This window comes from Diachasmimorpha longicaudata, chromosome 6 (assembly GCF_034640455.1).
Source record: "Diachasmimorpha longicaudata isolate KC_UGA_2023 chromosome 6, iyDiaLong2, whole genome shotgun sequence".
In the NCBI taxonomy this organism is placed as follows: Eukaryota; Metazoa; Arthropoda; class Insecta; order Hymenoptera; family Braconidae; genus Diachasmimorpha; species Diachasmimorpha longicaudata.
The window spans coordinates 9,363,471-9,383,405 of record NC_087230.1 but is presented as its reverse complement, the minus strand read 5'-3'; the positions used below and the strand labels follow the sequence as shown (position 1 = coordinate 9,383,405).

The 19,935-nt window shown below is 42.1% G+C and overlaps 1 protein-coding gene across 22 annotated transcripts in view; it reads left to right on the top strand.

Annotated features, from left to right (window-relative positions):
• The window catches only part of Foxp (Forkhead box P), a 138,264-nt gene that overhangs the window by 97,778 nt on the left and 20,551 nt on the right, over window positions 1–19,935 (top strand). Inside the window, exon 1 of one of the 22 annotated variants that reach the window (XM_064123331.1) lies at window positions 8,482–9,313. The exons of the other annotated variants lie outside the window; for them this stretch is intronic. The gene's annotated coding sequence lies outside the window, so the exon portion shown is untranslated. Of the gene's footprint in view, window positions 1–8,481; window positions 9,314–19,935 lie in introns of those variants that run through there. 22 annotated transcript variants of the gene reach the window in all.

Here is a 19,935-nt window from a genome sequence, read left to right as displayed (position 1 = left end):
ACCACCCGGTTTTTTCCATTTCCCACAAGACGATCACTCGATATGGCAGTGGACAGTTATAGAGTGACTCTTGATATACGAGCGCATCTGATACTGATAGAATTCTTATGAATTTTTTCCTTTTTTCTTCAACTCACAAGAGTATAAATCGTTGGTAATTCTTTGGCCGACTCAACTTTAAGTTCAAGGTCCGATGAATATCTAGGGGACGTTCATTGAAAAGATCTAAAATTTCATATGAAACTTCAGCTCCATATCAATCCCTCGATAGACAAACTCCAATGAAACGAATAATTTTTTAAAATATCAACGATTTCTTTTACAAGTATGAACACTCGAGGTAAGCCCCTTGTTGGCCATTATAACTTTGCCAAGTCAGCCAGTAATTAAGCTCGCAATAAGGACGAGTGGACTGCCACCCATTAAGACAACCCAACGAATCGACACTTTGTTCAGAAGAAAAGAGGAAGAATGAAGTGACAAAAAATACCGGCAAAAAGAATAAAAACACGAGGCAGTCTACGGCTTTTCGTAGCCCGTCAAATGAAGCGAGAGGGCAATAAGTCCAAAGGTGGTGAAGAGACGAGGTTAAAAGTAGGGGGGTTTGAGAGGGGGACGATAAAAGAAATTGTCAAAGGGGCAAACGGCCAGCATCAACCGGCGAATGGTGAACAGACGATATTTCCACTTGATAATTGTCGGCGAATAATTATTGGGCATAATTGCGGAAGGAATGATGGCAGTAATGGTGGGTTAATTATCGTTGAGATCAATGTCTTTACTGTCTTTTCTGCCGATGAGGAGAAACAAATGGAATGAGAAAAGAATAAACTGAGAGAAATAAGTCGTAAAGGGGTCAAGCAAATTGCGTTGGAAGGGGAAACGTTTTCTTCGATGAAAGAAATTAACAGAAACTTGGAATTTCCGACGGTTCCATCGACGTTATCCATCACATTGATCTCAATTTTTGAAAAATCCTCCCATTGAACGCAGTCCCTCATCAATTACTAATCTCTAATAATTTCAAATCATTTTGAAACAGTCGGCTATTGCCTGGAAATATTAAAAATACCCAACGACGTATAATACATTTGACAATCATAATAATTACCTTGCAAATACAACAAGGCAGACATCACCCCCTCCCACCCCCCAAAGACAGCGGAATAGAATTGGAGACGATGAGTGGTAACACTGTACCAGGGAATGGTAAGAGACTTATAACATAGAGGGTCGGACCAGGGTTCACGCAGTTCAAGTGAATATTTGCCATTGCCATCTAATATTTAGCCAAAGTCAACAAAACCTGGGTGCTTGGACGGTTGTATCGGCCTCCGGGATCCTTTTCTCTATTCTCCAATTCCCCCTCCCCCTTCCACCGCCCTACTGTACCACACTCTCACCCTTTTCACCTACCAGTCAGTTTTATCCATCGTCTTACTCGTTTTTCCTTCCATTTTCACTGGCCATCGTACTCGTTAATAGAATAATAAATATCTTAATTCAAACAAAACTCAAAACAATACGAAAAACGAGTGATGAGAATAATTGGATTGTGAAGGATCCGAAATAAATGCAGTCGACCTTTTTGGTCTTTGTATTGCCATCAATTTTATTGAGGGGTCGCATATACATTACGATTGTTCAGTGACATCATTGGAATCATATGTAAAAAAAAATATACCGAGTCTATGACGTTAGAATTAGAATTTTGAGATATTTTTATTCACATTTTTATCGTCCCAATACTTGCGATGATGTGGAATAAAAACTCTCGCATTTTATTGAGAGTAATCTGTACGAGATAATGAGGTACGTTCCGGGGAATGGGTTGAATGGGGGGGGGGGAGGGAGAGGGTTTTGTCAGGGTTTTGTGCTTGGATGGGCAGAATTTTAGCCCTGGAAATTCGATACATAACGCCAGCGGTGATATAACACTGTTCATCATTCCGCGTTGAACCACGTCTTCCGGTTTTTGGTCGTGTCCTCGGTCTCAGTCTAGGAATTCCGGCTTTACGGCGGCGTAATTTTGAGAAGGTGGAGACTGAGAGTAGTATAGCCAGCCGTGTGTGCTGACAGGAGGGAATAAAATACTTCCAGAATGACTGTAAAATTTAAGTATTTTAGAAAATCTACTTTGCGCTGCGTAAATCAACTTTTTTCCGCCTTCTAATTTAATGCCGGCTTTAGTGGAATATTTCTGTGCTAAAGAATTGGGATGTGAGATAAATTCATAGAATCAAAGAGCTGTAACTCCATAGAGGAAAAATCTCCAGGAAAATTAATGCTCCCTTCACACCGCAAGGCCGAATAATGGATCGTGATACATGAACCTGCGTTAAAAAATTAATAATTAATTATGCGACCATGGAGTCAGCCTCTACCTCTCGCCAATAAAGGGCCCTTATCTCTAGTTTCACAATATTCAGGTCAACAATGCTGATAACTCGTATTTTCGTAAGGGTTATTCATTCTCGGACAATTTTACATGCCCGGGCGTCAATAAACTCTTACCCACCCGTCGATCGACAATTTTCCCGCGATATTAATAAGTTAACGATTATTTCTTAATCTCCGTCTCATTCTTATTCACACGGCATCAGGCATTCAAGTAACCGATCGACTCCCATCGTCTCATCATCTCCGAAATACACTGAATGAATAATTAAGAAAATGAAAGCCCACTGAATTATTCTTGATTATCTTCAATTTTGCTCAGTAGATTCAGTTTACCACATGAAGAAGTCGTACCAGCGTCGAAAATCTCTCGTATTGATGTCAAATGTGTTAAAATCACCAAGACTTCGATAGAAAAAATGTCATTTTTATTTCTTCTCAAGAAACTGCTATAATAAAAATAACTGATCGTCCTTCTGGGACAAAAAAAAAAAATCTCGTAGATCCTCTGAGCCGAGAAAATCTGACAGATGAAGTGCTGCTGCAGCAAAAATTTTCTCTCCACCTATAAAAATTCTCTCCAAAAATACAAGACAGACCTAGCATGTACCTCCACCACTTATCAGTATACCTCATGTCATCCCAGGTCATGCACAAGTGGATGGAAACGATGGACTTGGTTCGCCGAGGTCCGGGATGTGACGTGATGGGCATCTGTAAAGCGATGAGTTAGCGGGGATAGGGCGAGGGGTTGAAAAGAGAAGAGGGGGAAAGGGATTTTAGGTACTGCAGGGATAATACATAAAGAGTAACGTAGAAAATAGAGAAGGGAAGTGAAGTGAGGACTGAGGATAGCGACGTTGTGGCATCGCTCGGAGGGACGAGAGACATTCGCGCATATCCGATGGGTGAGGGGGTGGTGTGGGATAGGGGAGGAGGGGGTATAGGGTGGGAGATAAGGCTAACACAGCGAGAGAATGAGAATGAAGGGAGAGACGTTTCCACTATTGATCATCGAGGCTCAGAGTGTAATGCTAATCATGCCCCCTCACCCTGTACCCATCCCCATCCCCGTTCCCTCACTACCCACACTCTGGTTTTCATCCCCTCCTCCCCTCTACCCCCTTTATCCTACTGCTGGTGTGGTATGTCCTTGTCTGTGTGCACGTCCAATCCAGCGACTCACCCCTTCTCTCCTACGCTGGGACAGAGAGCCGAGAGTGAGAGAGAGAGAGAGAGACCTGCTTTTCCGTGACACGGAGCCAGCCAAGATATCGACTCTGACACCCCTCCGGGAGTATCCGACTGCACTCGTTTCAGCATCTGCTGGAGGACAGGTACACATAAGGCGGGGAGATTGGGATGAAATTAAATTATTGTTTTTTATAACATTTTTTTCTCGATGAGGAAACACGTCGATGGAATTCGAAATTGTTTATGGGACTTTTGGACCTGCAGGAAGAGAAATTTATCATAACAATTAGTCTGGGGTTCTCCACCACACCCCCAACTCCATGGAAATCCTCACTTTCTACCAGAGGACCACCTGCAATAGAATCCTTGCTTCAAGGAACTTGAAAAAGTCAGAGTTCAGTGCCAACACTCATCACAACTTTTCTGACCAAAACTCATCCATTAACGAAGAAACACTTCACTCCCCAGCCAATAGCCACTGAATGATCCCCTAGAAGTCTCAGCATTCGCCAGTCGACAGTAGTCCATCCCAAATCCCCAAAATCTGTTCACCAGCAATATAATAATTACATCAGCATATCGGCAAACAAGGAGTCAGCGTTGCCCGAAATGGATATATACCCCCTTGATACTCACTTCGGCTTTTCCATACACCCCTATCTCCACTCACTTATTGTTGAGGGTGAAGCTCACGATGAGTATACACATAAAGAGAGAGAGCCAGTGATAGCGTTGGGGTGGGGGTGGGGGGAGAGGGGACTGAGTCCAAAGTAAGCCCCTAATTTCTCGGGGCAAAAGTTGCCAGCCGTAAGCATCCTCACCGAGGGGTTGTGGAAAAGAAGAGGGAACGAGGCAACCTTTCCTACTTCTTCTCTTCATTTCTTTTCCTCTCTCTGTCTCTTTTAAGGGTGAATAGAAGTGTGTATTAGTATTGAAAGGGGATAGAGGTTGATTTCGCCACACGCAGGAGAATCGAGTCAATCGACAACTGGCGTGGGGTGCGAGGGGGTGTGGGATGATGGTGTAGGGTGTGCAGGAGTTTATATTGGGAAGAGAAAAAAAAGGGCAAGACTCACTCATACACATACACACACACACATTGGTGAGTGAAACGTTTAAACTTTTTATGAGTTGCTGCGTCGCCACTCGAGCGTAGAAATTTCAATTTTGCCACCACTCCCTTTCTCTCCTCAGTTTAGAACCTCAATGTCTCCTCCCCCACCCCTCCATCACCATCTTTACACTTAGATTCGTTCTCTCTGTCCCTCTCACCCTATTCTTGAAACATACCAGAATAAAAGTTACCCTGACGATGTACGGAATTACCTGCACGTGGCTAATTTCAACAGATGCTCCTCCCCTCTCTCACCCACTGTACCTCCACAATAGTGAGCACATTGACATTTTCAGTCTGTGGTAATTTTTCATGCACGTCAAAATGTTTCGCCAGCTAATGTATTCCACCCTGACTGAATTAATAATGTTAATTCGTTGGTTTTATTTCGATTCTGACAGGGGCGATATATCGACCAGATTTATGGAAATTTTTGGCCGACTGAGGTTAATTGACTTAAGCTTGTATTCCCCAACCTCCTTTGAGACGAGAAATGAAAAATGTAATAAGAATTGTGTAAACAATCGACAACAAGTTTGTGAAATTTCTTTATCCAAGAAATACTTAATATTTTGACTCGTAAAATTTTTTATGAAGTTAAATGAATATTTATACTCAATTTTCCCTTTTACCTGTTTCCTTACTCATCCCCTCTTTCCTCCACCGAATCAATCCATGGAAAAGAGGAATAAAAGAAATATCCAAATGCGTCGCATGCAAATGCTGAACGACCTCCGAAGCTTTCCTGGGCAGATCAGCCTCCTTTTTTCCCCAAAGCGGAGTCAGCATTGCGCAGGCCGTTTTAATATGTTGACGCTTTTTTATCCGGAGTAAGGATATATATGAAAGCAGCGTAAGAGGTAGGAAAGAAGGGAGTGTAAAGAGGATAAAAAGAAAAACAAGGCTGACTGAAAGAGGAGGGGAGGAAGTGAAGCTTCTCAGAGCAGGAAGGAAGAGGAAAGGGATGATGGAAAAAAAACGAACAGGATGAAATGATAAAAGAAGGAAAAAAAGTACATCGGGAGGCTGCGCGATAGAATGGAAAGGGATGGCAAAAAGGGTGGACAAAAATTCGTGGAGTAGGTGGGAAAGGGGGTGGAGGAGGAGGAGGAGGAAGTGAGTGGGTGCAAACAGAAGAGGGAAGGAAGAGAAAAGGAGAAAGTTTGCCATAACAACAAAAGACGTTTGTTATTGGGCAGCATTTGAATTGTCCCTGTGTCATAGTGCCTCCTTATTGGCTAGAGAGTCAGCCCCTACCCTGTTGCCACCTGAAACCGGGGGAAGTTTTGCTCCCTGGATAACCACTGGCATTGGCCCTCTGAATTACATACATAGATATATCGTCCCTCGAGTAGTTGAAGCAGTTGAAGATACATACAGATGTCCATAAAATGCAAGTCCATTCTCTCCATTCCTAAGCCTTGGTCCATCGTGTTGAACCAGCAGAGTTTCCCCATATAGTTTCACTACTTTTTTTCATCTCCACCTATTTTACATTTTTCATCCCCTTTCATTTATTACCGAGCCCCAACATTTCAAGCTCCTCTATTTTTACACCCACATGGGGGTGGGAAATTAAAATTAATTCATCAAGTGATCCAAAATATCAATGACTTTTGCTTGAAAATTATTCGTGTCATTGACCCACCCCCATCCCCCTCTCTCTCTCTCATTTCTCTGTAATATCTCTCCAATATCGTCCATTCCGTTCCCTGAATTTATAATGATGTTCAGAAGTACCCGATCCTAAATTATCTAGAAAATTTTCGACTTTATATATTCTCTATGAATGTACAAATGTGGAACGCAAATTCACCAGATACCCAAGCTCTCATCTATCTCTATTTAAAGCTCTCCTGATCATCTCCATTCCCACGTATCTCTATGTAAAATAAAATGATTGTGGTGGATCTACTCCAAAAATACTCAAATAATTTTCTGAATTCTCGTGAAAATATAAAATATACCTGAAACTGGGAAAAAGCACATCGGCAGAGTTCCCAATGTCCCTCGACTAAGGTTGGTGTCGCCTCCTCTCGGTTACCAGATACCGTCCAAAGAGCTATAACCCGTCTCCCACCCCCTCACTGATGTCTCCAGCAATTCTCCCAACTCTGTATACACTATATACATGTACATACATCCATATATCTATATACATCACTGAGCTGCGCCCCACGCGAGTCTACTGTGCGCCGCCTATCGCAATACCCCCACCACAAAACACGCCGCCCCTATATTCACTAGCTCTGTTGCTCCCGTCGCATAACAGGATAGTGGTAGACGTGCGTTAAAGCGAGACAAGGGGGGAAAAAGGTGGGTGAAGGGAGAGTTGTGAATCTAAAGGGAGACAGCACATAGCATGCAACGCCAGTGAGCCGAGCAAAAGACTATGTATACCCCCATGGTTGAAGGTACAACGTGGAAGAAGGGGTGGATCAGCCCCCGCTTTTATTCCAAAGGCAAAATGTGCACCAGTGCCTCCCTCCCTCTTCACAATCCTCCAAGCTCCTTCACCCACCCTTTTTCAGTGTACAGTTAAATATTGCATTATTGTTTTAACGGGCAAGAAGGAAAACAGTCGTACAACCGGAACAGTACGACACACAACGTCGAAGACGTAGCATCTAACGCGCGTGTCAGACGCAGCTCGACGTTATCACAATAAATTCGATATACAAGACACATCATCACTCAATTATATAATTCATCTAATTCATCAGTGTCATCAGTCATTTAAATGTGAGCACTCCTCCAGAATATTTCAGCGTGTCTTGAGTAACTTCGAGTGATTTCGATAAAATTTCGACTATTTTCACTAGTAAATCATTGCAACGACCCAGTTGTGTATTGCGCATTGAGTACCCCAGTGTTTAGAGGCGTCCGTTGGAGTATATTCCCACCCCTTAGTCCACCCCCCTAGTTTTCTCCTTCTACCCTAGCCTCGCCTAGCTACCTCCCGCGCAAGGCCATTCCCGTAAAGCCACCACCTCCTTTTTGGTGACTATACTTGGCCTCGTCTCTCTCACCTCCACACAAACCTCTCCCCCGCCCCCCCCCCTTCTTCCTCACCCCTCCTTTCTCTTACCCTCCAGGCAGCTTTAACTTCAATCCTCCCCGCCTCGTCCGTTGCTTCACTCGTTTCCTCCCTTCTACTAACACCTTTTACTCCCTTGCATTTCCATCTCACTTTATCTTCCTCGCTGTTTCCTACAGGTATATCGGCATTTTCTCTCCCTCTTCCTCACTCGCACACCAACTGGTGACTCTCCTCTCCCCCCTGTTTTGCAGCGCAACCCCCTCGGCATCTCAACAACAAGTAGCGAGGTACCCGGTAGCATCCGACACAACACAGCAAGTCGCCCTACCACCTCTCACTTGGCCAAAAGCAAAACCACCCCAGTGTTACATCGCAACTGTACCGGTACTGTCGCTCAGTTTTCCTGTTGATTTTACCCTGTTGTGTGGATATTGTGGGGTGCATTGAGGAGGTAATGCAAGCTATCCGAGAGCCATCAGGTGGGGTTGAATGATTTTAGTCATTTCGAGGTTAGGGTTCAAACCTACTGACACATTTTTTGGCCGCGGTGGAGAGAGAGGAGGGTGGGAAGGGGGGGGGGCGGGGGAAGGGACTTTCGAAGGCTCATTTTGTCATACTTACATGGACGCCTGGGGGATGTCTGAGGGGCTAGCGGGGGTGTGAGGGTCATGCGAACGAATGTGTGTCGGTTATGTATGAGGGGAGCTCCCCCTACCCACCCCTTGAGTCTCTCTCACTCTTTTTGGTGAATCTCCCACTCTCTTTTTTACATATTGTGCTGCCTTGATCATCATTCGTTGCATCGAACGCTGTGGGATAAATAAGACAACGTCAGTTTTAAGATACAGCTGGTGTATTTTAATGTCAATTTGCGAGTTTATTATTGTTCGGTTGAGTTTTTATATCGGGAAATTTTTTTATTTATTTGTTGACTAGTGTGTGGTGTGATTATTTTCCAGTGAATTACAGTGATTTTACCAGTGAGTTTGTGCTTTTATTTCCGAGTTGATGGAGTTGCTTTGATGAGTTTCGGGGTACGTCATCGATGAAAAAAGTTTTAGAGTTGAGATAAAACGTAACTGACTTTTTGTGCTCTCATTTTTTTTTTGTTTTCAAATAGAAATGAACGGGAGAGTGAGTTGCATGACTCGGGACTGCACGAGAGTCAAACGAAAGTATATAACTGACTTCATCAACTCGAGTGTACTCAAGTTGTGCATCGGGCCACCAACATTGGCAACGAATTATGTTCAGTGGCTCGAGTCCGTGGGTGGGGAGAGAATTTAAAGTTTTTTAAGTGGACTCGGGAGTTTTGAGCTTGAGGGAGAGAAGTATTGTGATATCTGTGATAAACATTTGAAGTTTTTTGGAAAACTTGAGTGATTGGAATCGCGGTGAAGTGGAACAGTGACGAAAGTGATGTGTTTGATCCAAAAAGGCGAGGAGAGTGAGTGTTTTATTTTCCAGTGAAGTGAGTTGAGTTTGAGAAACAGAATGTGAAATTTTTTGTGATGATTTCCTTCTGCAATTGGGCCTCATTTTGAAGAATGCAAAAATAACAATTTCAGGTGAACGATTTGCTGCATTTTCTGCCGACATTTGTGGGTTTTTTTTTTGAGAATATTGCTTCATGTCTCACAGAAAATTAATCCAACAATTGAATTTTCTCTTAACAATTAGAATTTGCATATCTTGCCCTTGTCATTGGGCGAGGTGCGTGCTGTCGACCGAAGCGCGTGGCACGCACTGATGATGAGGGGTTGTAGTGAGTATCGTTGTTGGGGGATTGTAGTGTATCGTCGTTTGGGCGCCGACGCTTCGCATCCCCATTGCGAACAGTGGGGCGCAGCAAAATACAGCGAAACTGACTCCTCGCAAACCTCTAAACTCAACCGAGTGAGTGAGAGAGAAATTGAGGGTGATGGAACGGGGGTGGAGTGAAAGTGAGAGAGTAAGAGTGAGTGTGAGAGTCACAAATTGCCGAATGCCCACACCCCAACACTTGGATTGCATTTTCAGGCAGTCGCGTGGCTACCGTGCCGGTGTACGCACGGGCAAAATGTTGAAGGAGGCAAAATACGATGAGAAAATAAATAACATTGCCACGCGATACAGGACAAATAACTGCCTCTGGGGTTTATACGTGATACACGCGATGTTATGGCCATTTGACGTTTTATTTATACTCTCAATTATTGAGGAATTATACGTAATAAAATGTTTCTTTGCTGCGAGAAAAAAAATTCATGAATAAACACGATAGGCGTCTCTGCCTCTAGGGGTAGGTTTTTGAATTTCCCGCCGAATGTATTTGGATTTTGCCAAGTGGTGAAATTTCCACTGCCTTTAAATTTAGGGATAAATCAATGGAATTGATTTAAGGAGCACAAATAGCAGAAGAAATGAGCGATTAATCTCATCCACTTTTCCAATTAAACCTTCTCCAACTTCCTGATGAAGTCATTCACATTCAAAAGCAGAGAAAAAACATGACAAGTAATTTTTTTGCTTATGAAAAAATGAAAGAGTTGTACAGGAATATATCTCATGAATTATACCTGTGTCGAGGGGAAAAGGAAATCACAAGACTAGCCCCCGAGGGGATGAGATACGCGTTATACGAGTTGAGTTGTAAGAGACGAGTAGTTGGCGGAGAGGAGGGGGGGGGGGAGGAGGTAAAAAGAGATGGAGAAGGGGAGGAGGGTTGATAACTCCCCAGAGGGATGACACGATAGAGAAAGAGATTTTCCGTAGTACAACGAAGTAGAAACGTACGAACAGGAGACGACGATGATATTCTAGGGATTAGTCTCAGTCGCCTGAATCGTCGGCGTCACAAACTGCCGTGACAAATCGTTTCGATACTTTATGAGTGAGACGAGTGTGTGCCTTTTCTCTCATCTTCGGGGGGAATACGTCCAGACACGAGAGTTTCTCACGAATCTATATACGGATGAGGCATATATCACGACAATATATTGCTGTTCTCGGGAGACGTAGACATTTGGCTTAATATTGATACACAAAAAAGCTGTTCACGGGAGGAGACGAATTAGGGAAATTAATCAAAAGATTTTTGGAAGGATGATGAACTTTTCTTCTCAATTTATGAATTATCACTAGAATAAATTAAATTAAATTGTTTCCTTCTTCAATAAATACTCACCACAACCTCAATAATATCCTGTCTCAATAAATGCTTCCGATATTTGCATTAAATTTTGCGATTGACATACAAAAGACATGAAATAATATCCCTTCAATCACAAATATAACAAATCTCCTTCTCAATTCTTTTAACACACCCTGAACCCATATTTTTCCCCTTTTTTTCATCAAGAATTCAACAGCGAATAGATCCGTAGAAAAACGTTTATATTTTTTACATCTGAAAACTGTTCGCACACTCAAGGAAACCTGACTCAGCCATGTCCGCCCCTTGTGCGTGTGTTTCATGCGTTTGACGAGGGGAAAGGAGAAAGAGTAGACAAGTAGTGAAAAAGGTTAGAGTGGAGCAAAATGAGAAATAGAGAGAGCTGCAGGAGCCAGTGGACTGTAGAATAGGGGGTAAAGGGGTGAGAGAAAGAGCGGAGACGACGAGGGGGAGAGGGAGGAGGGGGGTTGCGTCCATGTCTTTAAAAGGGTCGTAGAGTAGGTAGGACCGACTGAGAGATAGGTGAATGAGTATGTGAACACATATTTGTTTAGCTAGAAGCACTCACCCTCTCACTTCGACTGTGGCGCTTCAACCATCTACCCTATCCTCTTTCTCTCCCCCCACCTCATCTACTCTTTTCCAACTCTCCATTTCCCTATATCGTCCGAGAAGTTGGATGAATGAACAAACGCAGGGATATGGATAAATGAACGAACTGATGCATTCAATTTTACAGATTTTTATATTCATTTTTTTCCGTGAAATTGTCGATTTTTCGGGGTAAGTGCACCCTCCACTGATGATTTCAAGGGTCTTGTTAAAATTGTTTAAGAATTTGTTATAGACAATATAATGGGAGGGTACAAAATTATTTTTTATGGGAACAGAGCTACAAATGAATGAATAAATTGAATAAACGCCTTATTTAATCAAATGAATTGTTGCAAGTTCAATAATTCGAAAAAACACAGCAGCACATAAATTTTATTATGAACTAGTTTTTGTCTTTATTCCCTCTCTCAAATATTTGATTCTTCGTTCTATTTCTAAAATCATAGAAAAAAAAATACAATTTTATATAAATTGCAACCATAAACTGTCCCTTACGTTCACTCAACCTCGCCGAAGGGGTCGAAACCCCGGTTTTTTTTTTCCCCGTCTTTTTTTTTCGCTCACGCCCCGACCAGAGTGGCTTATGTGATATTTCGTGGATATCTGGAGGTACAATTCCGAGTGACCGATAGATTTTCAAAAGTGTAGGAATTGTTAGGAAGGGGATAAACCGGTGGAGAAATTGTGCAGCATAAACGAAAGCATTTAGGGGAGAGGGCTTGTAGCGTTTCAGATGGAAGAGAAAGTGTCGCATATATCGAAATGCTCGGAGGGTGGGAGGGATGAAGGGTATGGTCGAGTGTTTGCAGCGATATTTGGTCCATTTCCATTTGTCGCACGTGGCGCGTTTACGGTTCACACCTCTTACCCCTCTACAGTGGCAATAGGGTGGAGATCCATGCGCTGTCCAAGAACCCCTCCCCCCAACCCCGCACCATCGCCCTGGCCTAATGGACACGCAAGGTGTCGGTCGTACTATGCAAAAGAGTCGTGTTGAGCTTTTAACTGGTTTGATTCGTCGTCGGGTGGACTCTCAGCCTCTTAGTTAAATCTGTAATTCAAAATTTTTCAATTTCCCCTTGAAAAACTAGTTAATTATTCTTCGGAAACTCCAGGTGTCTTTGAACTATCAGTGATGATCCCATATCCAAGGACTATTCATTAGAAATTTAATAATTTTTCCAAGTAAAGTAAAAAAAATCGTCCTGAAATCATCGCGTCTGACCACTGAAGACATTTCTACTGGCGATGCCGGGAAGAGAGTGCGAGACAAGTCTGAAACGTGAATTATTTCGCACTCTCCACGCGTCCACCAAAGGGTGACGACCAGCCCCCTTCACCTTACCCCCCCATCTCGCCGTTCTCACTCAGGCACCGCCAGCCGCCTCTCGGTCATCCTGGCTTTATGGCTTAAACAAAACTTTCCGTATATTACAAGTCCGTGAAATATGAATACGGAGTGGCGGGAGGTGGAAAGGGAAGGGTGCGAAGGGATTCAGCAGTGGAGCACAGAAACACAGGGCAGAGTAGTGGATGAGGGAGGAGGGTTGAAAGAGAAAAAGGGAAAAGTAGGTGGGAGAGGTTGGAGGCTGGATCCGGTCAGTTGCCTGCCATTACGAGCCAGCCGGACTGCCGTTGGCAAACCCAATTTGTTATCGACTTATAGGCCAAATTACTTACTATTACCGCAGATTTATTCTGAGCATTAGCCTACGGTTACGCCCACTCGTTACGTCTCCATTAATTTACGTTTTTGGCGACATAACTTGTGTTATATTGCGATAACAAGGCGGGAGTTATTTGAGTTGACGATTTCCCAAAATTTACTCATTTTTGCGATAATTAAAATTTTATTGCAGTCCTTTAAGGGGCACTGACAAGGACAGTTTGCATTACCTTAATAAAAACCTTTTTTTATTCAATTATAATGAGTTTATTTGTCATAAAATAATTTGTTTTTCTCGGAAAATCCACTTTTTTCCCCACTTTCCTTAAATTTTCCTTTTTTATCAATTGATACAGCCAAAATGATTCGCCAAGTGGACGATAAAATGCGCCACGTGTTACCTCCACTAAGCCACCCCCCTCCCCCTCGTCCCAAGAATATCCGAAAGAAAAAGGGCAGCACCGAGCGATATTCATGCGAGCGTTTATCCGAGGCACGTCGAACCTTTGCTAACGGATGCTCGGCAATCTAATAAAGATAAAAAATAACGTCGACTGCCACCTACGTTGGGGGGACGAAAGCCTCCCCTCCGCCCCTCAGTCCAACATTTTTTACACGTATCCGTGAAAGTTTTATTGAAAAATATATATCTCGACGGGGCTGACCTCGTCCCCGCATATAAACTGCTGCGTTTATAGATTCAATGGTGATTTGTTACTTCTCCTTTATTAAATTACCTTAACAATGAATTTTTAATGTGAAAAAGTGTCACTTGTCGCATATGTCATTGATGAATTCCTTCGATTTTTTTATTTTAAAATTTTTATCCATTAAATAAATAAAAGTCACCCTTTTTTACACGTCAGATATTACTCGAAATTTCATTTTAATAGCATTAGAATTTTTCTGAGAAATTTCACTCCACATAAACCATTTCTTTAAATACAGATATACACTCGAGGAAGAAAAATGAATGAATGGAATGAGTGAACAAGGGTGAGAGAGAGCCACCTTCCACCTGAATAAAAAACAGGAATAAAATATTGGGTGATGCGATCACGTAGAAGAAATAAAGACTAAAATATTTTCTGCTTGAAGGACACCCCAGGGGTTAAACTGTATCTTTGTCACTATCTCTTGTTAATCCCTCCGGCATCAAACGTTCATAATTCACGCAACTCCACAAACTCGAGAGGAAGTCAAAATCAGAATAAGACAAAATTTTTATTTACCTCCTCTTATTTGTTGAGAGATCATGAAATAATTCTTACATATGATTTTTATTATTGTTTCAGGTGAGTTTTACATTTGGAAAATAAGTCTGACAGTTAACTGCAGTTGGGTAAGTTTCAAATTCACGTAAAATGAATAAAAAATAAATTTATTAAATAAGACATTCAACGTTATCTCGAAAAACATCGTAAAACAAGCGTAATAAAAAGCCAAATTTTCAATTTGACTAATTCATGTGAATGCATAAATATCATTGGACATAAAGAAGGGCTGTTGTGGGTAATATTGTCGGGTGAGCACATATATCCGCCCTCCCCCACCCCTCCGCGTGTTCTTCATTTTATAACTTGGGGAGAGAAAGATAGAGAAGGAGCGAAGAAATTCATACAAATGGGGATGTCCGATGGTTTCGGTATCATTTCATCGGTCTATATATCAATATTCAATTACTGGGTCCCTCCGTACACAACTCTTGAAGGCATCGACCCCTGTCCTGTTACAATCTCGGAGACACTTTACGATAATACCAGAGTAAATAATTTTTATCGTATATTATTTTTTATCCCGATTAACTCATCATCAAAGAAATTATTTTGTAAAATTCGCCAGACAATCATTTAAATCACTCGTCTGCAAATTCACTCGTTGAAATAATTATTCCCAAAAGTTTGGCACTCAATTTTGATTTGACGTAAAAATAAAATTTATTACGATGTTACAAATTGTTTATGACATTTGCATATGAATTCTCACAACCATTTCCCCCATCATCCATTCAAATATCGGAATAGAAACGGCAGAACACCCCCGCGAAAACGAATTCTATACGAACCTCGGAAACTGTAACGCCCGGTGTTCCCCGGAATTTGAAATTTGTTTCTTTATCGACCATAATTTTCCGGAATCTACACACGAATAGGTTGCGTTAGAATTTTCAGTCTTTTCATGCATATAGCGATGGTGAATGGGTTGCATACACTACATCCACTCGACGACCCTAAAATTTTATCTATTCCTTCTACTCTTTACAATCGTTATTCCTCAATTTCCCATCGCTCCCACATTTTTTACTCCATAAATTTTTTTTTACTCTTCCGATGAATTTTCACGCCCCGCGTTGTTGCAAATATAATCCAAACAACACTGTAAGTGGAACGAGGAAGGGAGAGTAGAGTAATTTTTTTGCTACTCTTTTTTTTTCGTGGACATCTCAGAGGAGGCAAACTAGGCCGTGGAAAAACAAACTCTAGGAGTGTTTACAGGGTGCGGCTAGAGCATAAAACACGAAATAAGTGCACAGGGGAAGGGGGTTGGATATACGTATAACACTGTCGTCCAGTGTGTAACGGAGAAGATGGAAACAAGAAGTGGGCTACTCGCCTTTCATAATTAATTTGCTCGGCTGCACGCTCCTTCATGTAAACAGGGAGTTAATTAGACAGTATCGTTTTTCATTGTCAATCGGTGGGGGTCGAATTCACCTTTTTGAGATTAATGTCCATCAAGAATTGCCCAAAAGCTTTTTTGTACCGGGCAAAAAAAATGTCTACCATAAATATTATTATTAATGACCCTATGAGACATTTAACCGCCACATCATTAGAAATTTTCAGAAATTTTTTCTTCCGACTTCCATCACTCAATGTTTATTAAAAAATACCAGTGATTTAGGAATTCGATAAATCACGAACGCCACTGTTTTTCTTTCCTGGAAACAAAGACGATAGTCTTGTTTCGTTTGTAGTCACGTTGGGGTGAAACCAGGCTCCGCGCAATGAATGATAAGACGTTAAAATGCATTGGCCCCCCCTCCCACCCACCACCTCATCGTGTTAGAGTGGGGTATCACGTGAAATAAGAGACATACACCGCGGTCGCATTATGTGAAAAATATGGTAATAATATTGCCAGGGCCAAGCAAAACAGTACCCTGCATGTGAAATATGCGAGATCGCTCCATACCTCCACCCTTCACCCGAATCTTCCCATTTTTTACCTCCCAAAGCCAAACTTAAACCTTAAAGTGCGAAATTAGAGAGAAAAAAAATGATACGTGAAAATGAGGAGAATTTTGTCTACTGTTTCTTTTTTATTATCGATCTTCACTCGTCTCAGGGGGTGGTGGGCGGTGGGGGTGATAAAGTAAAGTGGCAGGGTGCTTGATTTAGATCGGGGCCGGTGAAAGGGTGCTCACCAGAGGGTAAAACAAGAGAGGGCTCTAAATCGCCGGGAAAATTGTCCGAAACGCAATCGACTCTGCTTTTTTGCCTTTTTTTATTTTCTCATTTTTTCACCGAGGGGAGGAAAAGACTTCGACAATTATTAATATTCATAATACTTGAGTTTGAAGAAGTTAAGTCACCCCTTAACATGGAGCAGCTGGGCTTCTCTCGATCGGAGTAAAAATATTGGATAATTTTACGCGTAAGAAAATTCAATGTCTGACTTAATTGTATCATCAGGGAAAAGTGAGAAAGGCTTGAGACTTGTGGTGAAGGGGGACTTTAAGTAATACCGTGCAATTTTTAACCGCAATCTCATCCGGTATTCCTTCCGACGGCACCACCAACTTCTTCCTACCCGTTCTCTTGTCCCATGATTTTCCGAAAAACCCTTTCTGTTATTATTGCTATTAATCATTCTTGACAGCGAGTCATTTTTCAGCGAGAAAGTTGAAAAATTAAATTTATTCTCGGGAGAGTGAATCGGAGAAGGGGAACAGAAGACTTTTGATGGCATCAGTGGAAGGTGGGGGAAATTTTAACTTGAAAGTTCTTTATGACGACTCCTTTTAATCAATCAACTATCAACCCCTCTCCCCTTTTCCGGAAAAAAAACTGACCTCACACAAAGTAAAAATTTTTCAAGTGCTCAACTTCCCTATTTTTACCTATAAATGTTGGAGTCAACAATCGAAGCAATTCAAGAGCCCGAGACCTTGGTCGTCAGTCCAGTTGACGTTACACTTTCCTCAAAAACGGGTGGCTCACTTCGCAAACAAACCAAAATGGACTGCGAATAAATATTCGTCTACCCGAGGTCCTCGTATTCGCGTGGTGAGAACGAATACCCGTATGCCTGGTCATGATCCAGCGGACGCGCGCGTGAATGGACGCTTTTCCGCTCTCAAGGGGCTGGTAAAAAAAAAAAAAGAGAGAGTGAGGATAGAGCATACATGCAAGCGAGGGTGTGGAGGGGGTTAAAACGAAGAGGGTGCCCGAGTGGGCGCGCGTGAGGGATTTAGGGACCTTTAATGGAGACCGACCGAGCGTGATACCGCGGGAGAAAAAAAATTCCTCGACTCTTAACGCCCGCCACAATTCAAAACCAGGAGGAAGGAGTACCGCAGCACCACATTTTTACGTCTCAAAATATTTTTTTATGTCATTTCGAGTTAAATGTGGGAAACTTTGTGAAGAAAGTGTGGGCGAGTTCATAATTCATCGTAACGCTAATTGATACTGAATTATTAAGCCTTTTATGGAGAGATCACACGGAGTTTCTGTCCTGTATTACGGAAACGGAAGAACAAGGAAGGGTTAAGTCAATTTTTAGTTATTTCGAGGTGGATATTTTTCACAAAATTTTCCTCATTTATTTTACAATCTCTAATCAACTTGAAACCATAATTTTTCTGGTCCTTCAATTTGCCCGATTGCAGTGGAAAAAAACCTATTGATCAGCCTCCATACGTATCTCTCTTCTTGGAAACTTGACTCTCCACATATTTCCACCAACCTGCCATAATACTTTATGTAAACATACAATATCCAAGCACAAAAACGGAATAAATACTGAGAAAAATCCTTCCCACGGCATTTGGCGTTTGGCGTTCGGCATTCTTCAAACGCACCTCCAAGAAACAACAGAAACAAATACGCCGAGGTCCTCCAATACAAACATCAAACAACTGCTGCGGCGATAACCAAAAAAGAGAGGGGAAAAAAAAGGAAGTGATGTAAAAATAAAAATGAAAACCTTCGGAGAAGGCAGAAAGCGGCACCGACAACGCCTTCTATTTTATTTCTGCTCTTTTTCCATTTCTACGGGTTTTTTTTTTCCCCTTCACCGAAAGAGGTCCGAGCAAGCTGTGGTCGAAGCAAAGGCTGACTAAGGTTTCTACACGAAGAGCATCTCCGACAATTTTCCAAGCCAAAGCGAGAAGCAACCCCCGGGCATCACAGATGCAAGGAGAAGGGTCGGAACGATTAACCACCGGGTGAAACTAATTTTTACGTTGTTTGATTTTCATTAACGAGCCAACCAACAAACCGAGAATATTCGGTAGATATGAATCTTTTTATTGTCTTACAGAGTGATTGAAATTTTTCTTCAAAACCAACAAATTAAAACAAAGAAGAACTCGGTGAAAAAAAAATCCAGTGCAATAACAAATGGATAATCATTTGTGGACATGAAAAAATTCATCGTAAATTTTGTACTCCGAAAAATCAACAAAACAATGATGCCCCAGAACAATTGTCTGAACATTTTCTCATAAAAAAGCCCCACCCCCTCATCACGAAAATCCCACTCGTCAAATACCGTATACTCTCACGCATTCACGCGCAATATTCTCGACACCGGTTGCCTCCGTTACCCGAAGGAACAGAACATCCCCTGATTATGCGAGCGCATGACTGAATGTAACGCGATTTAATATTAAAATATTATGACAAACGTCAACAGCCGTAGCCCGGGTATATTCGAATTCGAATGAGACTGTTGAAAAGGTGGAACACTCTCGCCCTGATTGGCGCACGTCCGTGTGAATACCAAACGAGCCTCGAGACACCTTCCACCTCCCCCTTTCCGCGTACCTAATAAAAAAAATTATATTTATTTTTCCCTGTTACCCCCGTGAATTTATCGACGCGTACGAGAATTAATCTTACCTCGAAACTGTTATCTCGAGCGATAAAAATAACAGTAGAAGTGAATCACATGAGAGTAAAGATCATAAATATACGCCGTGTTGTGCTGGGAATAAAGAGAGGAATTAAATGAGAGGCCCTTAAGGTTTTTTTGTGTTAAAGGAATAAAATTTTTGTAATTCTCGAAACACAAATTCCTTACGGTGTACGGGCCACTGGAATTAAACCACAGAAATGACCAGATGCGAGTAGAGTGACTGGTCTGATCCAACCCGCCCTTAACTACTTCGTCACCGCGCCATCGAAGAGCGGAACACAAATTCGGAACTCCTCGCGACGATTGGAAATGGGACAACCCCTAGAGAGCCTTTAACATCAAACGCAATTAATTTCGATCTTAGCCTCTACAATTGTGCGGTAAAATTCTGCTCCTTCAACTTGAAAAAATCTCTGTGTTTACGGAGAAAGAAAAAAGACTCCCAAGATGAGCAACTCTCGATCGGGTTTTTCTCCCGTTCCGAAGATCGAGGAATAAATCCAAACAGTAAACAGGACGAGTGGAGTGAGAATTCTAATATATAAAAGATATGAGGCTTTCCTATTGCCGATGAATTGAAATAAGCGCGGTGAGTGGGGGGGGAGGGGGTG